Genomic DNA, 5,550 nt, shown 5'->3' with positions numbered 1-5,550 from the left:
CAACTATTAAGACTGCTGACAACTAAAGGGAGTTTAACCCCTCAAATGTTTGGGGTTAATAAAAATTTTAGTCTCATTCCATAGGTCCACATTCCAAGAAGTCCTCCACCATGATGAGATGTGAATTTCCATGTGATGTTTCACAGAAAATATCAATGCTTTTATTCCTGTTAAAATGACGAAAGAAGAAAAAGCATGCTGTAGGTCAATCCTACAAAATGCTGCTGAAAGCTGTTAGTTACTCTTTGCTTGTTATGTCTACAGGTACTTAGCCCTGAACCTGTTCTGTCTATTTCATGAGGGAAACAATTTCATGAGGGAAACAATGAAGAAGGTAGAACACAATTATTTTGTCCTTTTTCATAGCAGACAAATCACTCACCTCCTTAACAGTATCAGGGGTCAACAGTGCCCCATAGGTTTTCAAAAACTCTTTACAAATCTAAATTATTTAAATATTTTTCACCAATTAGAAACTTCTTTGTAACACAACAAAACTCTTGTTATTTGTAAAAAATCATAGGTATTGTTTTGTGCAAAACTTACTAATCTGTCTTTTGGGGTCACTGAAAACCTAGTTGCATCTGCGAATGTGTGCAAACAAACTGCAACCTTTTAGTCAAAGACTGGGATGACCCATTTTTTGTTTATGGAAATGCAAAAAGTGTTGCTGAGAGTTGCTGTCAACACTTGTGGAGCACGATTTCTCTGGCCTCCTCCAAATGAATCAATAAAGTCTTTCAATTTGGTGCCTGGCTTGGCTTCAGTGCTGAACTGCCAATGTGAGAGACTAACATGAACCTCTGTGACACATGTTGATACCAAAATTATGAACATTTGGTGCCATTCTGAGCAAGGTATCCAATGAGGCAGAAATATCGTCTAAACTTAGCTCTGTTGCGATTCTAAAATGCCATATATAATGCAGACATACATGTGCAGATGGATGAAACTGCCACAACAGCTCAAAACATGGGTCATGAGAACAAACAACACATTGAGTTTGTGAGTGAAATTATGTCCACTACTGGCCAGGGTATTATCAGAGAAAAATTGTCTCTGATTGGCACATTATTACTAAAAAATGAAAAACAGATATTCCCCCAGAGTTCCTGGCCCACAAATTCAGATTTAGTAACAGCAAGATTTTTGGTTTTTCAAGAATAGTTGACACTTTATGTGTAAAATAAAGTTTGCTGCCAATTTCTGAAATTGACAGATTGAGCCATAAGTATCAACTTCAATGTGTCTCTGACATCTGAACCTTTCAAGACTGCAGAATCTTGAACATGTTTGTTTTAAAGCTATTTTAGTGGGTTCTTATAATTGGGGATATTCCATATAACTGAACTTGATGAAGAAATCATGTGTTGAAAAATCATTGCATTCTACCACGGTCATAATCTTTTATTTCTTAAATGGTAAATGATCATCAGATATAACGAAAACTCCCCTGTTTCTCAAGCCATCAGCAAAGCACCTTCACAGAAGTTTACAGTGAGGGTGGGGGGGTCATTATCAGCCTGAGGGCCACATGTCAGTGCTGAGCAGAGCCAGAGTGGGTGGAGTAATGGATGTGACGCTGACCTTTGTACTTCAAGCTACATTCCAGCTATACAAAAGTCAGAACACAAACCACACACCTCTCTATCCTCCACCACAGTTCAAATATGCAATCCAGCCAGGCAAAAGCACGCAAAGATGACATGGATCAGGTCCAATGAGGAGTGATTCCTGGAAAGGGGGCCAGGTAGGAAACACAGAAGGTCTGCATTTGGCCTAAGATTCTCCATGCTTGTTCTTTTCAGTTCTATTTCATTTCAGTTAAATTTAGTTTATCCATTCTTTAATTAATTAAACTGACAGCCCACGACTAACTAGGTGCTTCTTTGTCTCATTTCTTCCCTGGCTCATTGTTATCACAACTTTTTTTCTTGATAGCATTTCTTTATTTCCTTTCTTCCCATCTTTAACATTAACTGTTAGATTATAAGATCACACTTTACTATTCCTCACTGATTGTATAATGCCTAGGAAACTGCCACCATCATCCTAACCTTTATCGCCACAGCAAAGTTCCACATAGGATGAACCTTTCTTATTTGTGGTACAAGTCAACAAGCAAGCACAGTGCTAGCCAACTTGAAATACAGATAGGGACCTCCCTGATAGTATCCGGCTCCAACCTTTTACAATCAGTGTTCGCAGGTGGAGTGCGTGTGGCGAAGGTTGTAACTCAAGCATTTAATTATATCTAGCAAGAAATCAGCTTCTCCAAGTGCTGGTGTAATCATCATAGAGATAATAAGACCATCCTCCATACTGTAAAGTTAGGGCAACTTTTTAAGCAGCTGCGTTAATCTCTCTGAAGTTTATAGAAATGCTGTTAAAGTGGCAGCGGTGTTGAGCTGTCAACATTGATGTCATCCTTGAGCTGTTTACACAGTAATTTGTTCAGGCTCAATTATCTGTCGTACATGTTTCTCAAGCAAAGACTGGACAGAAACTTGATTGAGACTTATATAGAAACTTGGACATCTTAAAAAAAAACACCTGGATTTTTGGAATGTATTTAGTTTGAAGAGATTAAATAGCCTGTAAAAAATGCAACTCCGTGAGGTCAGAACATTTGCAAGTACCTACTGCATGGATCACCCTGAACAGGTAGGAAATCTCCATGTCAATGGTACACATGCCTGATGATTTCTGGCACTGCCATGGAGACTCACCATTTACTCCCCCAATTCAGTGGTAAGGAGCTCACATGGACCCATGTTCAGCAACTACCACATGGAAGCATTTGTTGGCATCTTTCTCGTAGGACTGTAAAGTCTCAATCTGCCATTATTATCATTATCATCATCATTTTATTCTTAATGCCCCATCCATCTGACTGGTTTGCCCCATTTCCCTTTAAATGTGTTATTAGTACAAGTGATAAACCTATTAATTTATGCTTTCTATATTCAAAGAGTGTGACCTCTGGGTCAGACTATGGTGACTGCAATAAGCGGGACAGATTTCCTAATATTGAGACTTTTTTATACAAAGGGAAGTGTCTGTACCTACCTTTTAGTATTTTAATCTTGGTGTATATAATGTTTTGAAATGAATTATGTTCAGATAAGTCATACTAATTTTACTGATACACCTACAGATATAAGATGAGGAAGCAACACCCCAGATAGTTTTCCAAGGCATTCTATCCATCAAGACGAAATTTGCTTGTGAGGAAGTTGTACTTAACTACTGGTACCAACTGCATTGTCCCTAGTGGGGGCCATTAGATCAGATATGGGAAATCTCCAGGTCCCATCATCCACAGCCAAGTCTCATCAACATCAAGGGATGAGGGGAATTGTAGTCTAAAGCATCAGTAAGGCACCAGGTTGTGGAAGGCCAGGTTAACTTGTGTTACCCAACTTGCGAAAGGTAAGAGCAAAGATTTGCAACCTTTCTTCTAGAAAGGTGATGAAATCATTGTTGTCACCTTTCCTGCAAGGGAAGATGGGGGTGGGTGTCTCTAAAGAGCTGCCTTAAAAGCTGAGGTATTTACACTAGCCAGATTGGAGAGAGAAAAGGTAATAAAAAGTATCGCTTTAGAGATCAGGCATGTATTTTATAGACTCCTACAGGGCTATGATGATCTGGATAAAGGACCACCTATTATGTTCCAGGGGAGCTTCAGTATTCTAGCATAAAAACGACTCTTCAAAACATGAGACACCCTTTAAAATAAGGGAACATCTGGCTATCTCCTAATTGTATCCTGGATTGGTGTGATGCTCTGGGATATGTAAATCAAACCAAAGATGACCCCATGTTTCCAAGCACAGTTAAATTTAGTGTCCCAGAAGCATTTCATTTAGGCTTAATAAAAGTTATGATGTGTTGATTAAATACCAGCTGATGGCTGAAAGAGTGTTCAGTAAAGTTTATAGGGCTGCAGGCTGTAAATTTTGTTGCCACCTAATTATTTGGTTTGACTTTAGTATCCAATAATGGAACACAACACATGCATACGGGAGAAGAGTTGTGGGGAGAGGAGGAAGGCCCCCAGAACACTGAAACCTGTATCACAGTCGCATCTGATCAGTAAGTAAGTGATGGTGAAGCCGCTGTGGTCAGCTGAAGCATGATGAAGCTTCGGTTATTTGTGTTCCATTCACCACAGAGTTATGCTTTCCCAAGACTTCCTCAACAGTAGACTAACAAGGCAATTCTTGTTTGTACCTTATGGGAGGTTAAGCCCTCTGAGTTCAAGGGACCTTACTCCTATCTGATTAGTGATAACAAAATTGTAGCCTAAGACTGTCCTTCTGTGCCTTTTTATCTGGGAGGAGGTCTCATTGAACACAATAAGGCTTACTCCTTAGTAAACATGCACAGGATCGGTCTACATGTTTATCCCTATCATAGGATCAATTTAGAGCAAGCTTCCTCAACCTGGTGCCCTCCAGATATTTTGGTCTGTAACTCCCATCACCCCTAACCACTGACTCTGCTTGCTGGACCTGATGGGAGGACGAAGTTTCCTCATCCCTGAGCTAAGAGTACAACCACAGGGCAATTTTGAGGGTTAGGGTGGTAGTCAACTACATTTTAGATTAGGCCCACTGAAATTAATGAACCTGAGTAAGTTATGCCCATTAATTTCAGTGGGCTTCCTCTGAGGAAAATTTAGTTAAATACCACCCTTAGCTTTTCCTTCTAGGGAAAGGCAAGGATGTTTGGGGCTATTTCGTTTGGGGGACAGTGGAATGGAGAACTGAGGGTGAGGGAATAAAAGAGATGTTTATAAAATGACAAGTATGGAAACAGTGGGGGGGGGACACACTTCTCCTTCTCTCATAATACTAGAATTCAAGGTCACCAAATGAAATTGATTGGCAATAGATTCAGGACAGATAAAATAAAGCACTCCTTCACATAGCATATAATTAACTTGTGGAATTCCTTGTCACCAGATGTAGTGATGGCCACAGGCTTCAATGGCTTTAAAATGAGCTTAGACAATGTCCTGGAAGACATCAATGGAGATTAGCCAGGAGAGCTAAAGGGGGCCCTCTGAATTCAGAGGAAGTGTACCTTTGAATAGCAGTTGCTGAGTGACAGGAGACAGTGTCAGGAGTGGGTCAGTAATAAAGCACCCGGCGTCAGTGAAGCTAACATTTTATTCAAAGAAACCAAAGCAGTGCAGGCCTGGAGGTGACATTAACTCCTTCCCAATGAAGCAGTTGTGAGGACTGAAGGCCTCTGTCTTCACAGAGCTCTGTAAATCTAGTCCTCCCCTAGTTCCTTAAGGCTCTGTTGTCTTGTCTCTCTTTGCTCTACCGTTTTCATTTCTACAATGGGAGTTGTAGTACAAAACATCTGGAGGGCAGTAGGTTGGCAAAGTCTGCTCTAGATCATGTTCCTAGGACCTAAGACACAGCTTTTAAGTACCACATTACAGTGCACTCTTTTCTAGGGTCTCCGTTACCAGTTCCCTGCTCATTAGTTCAACTGCCACAAAACCAAATTAAAGCAATCAGGCCAGCCCCCTAGCCC

General features: G+C 40.4%; 1 long non-coding RNA gene across 1 annotated transcript in view; it reads left to right on the top strand.

Moving 5' to 3' along the window:
• LOC128413439 (uncharacterized) overlaps positions 1-4,588 on the top strand; it is a 6,051-nt gene extending 1,463 nt beyond the window's left edge. The window contains exons 2-4 of the long non-coding RNA XR_008330343.1: positions 85-264; positions 1,664-1,750; positions 3,993-4,588. This is a non-coding gene — a long non-coding RNA (uncharacterized LOC128413439). The remainder of the gene's footprint in view (positions 1-84; positions 265-1,663; positions 1,751-3,992) is intronic.
• The last annotated feature ends 962 nt before the right edge of the window (positions 4,589-5,550 follow it).

Source organism: Podarcis raffonei, chromosome 5 (assembly GCF_027172205.1).
Source record: "Podarcis raffonei isolate rPodRaf1 chromosome 5, rPodRaf1.pri, whole genome shotgun sequence".
In the NCBI taxonomy this organism is placed as follows: domain Eukaryota; kingdom Metazoa; phylum Chordata; class Lepidosauria; order Squamata; family Lacertidae; genus Podarcis; species Podarcis raffonei.
The sequence above is the reverse complement of the archived record's forward strand: the minus strand, read 5'-3'. Positions and strand labels throughout refer to the sequence as shown.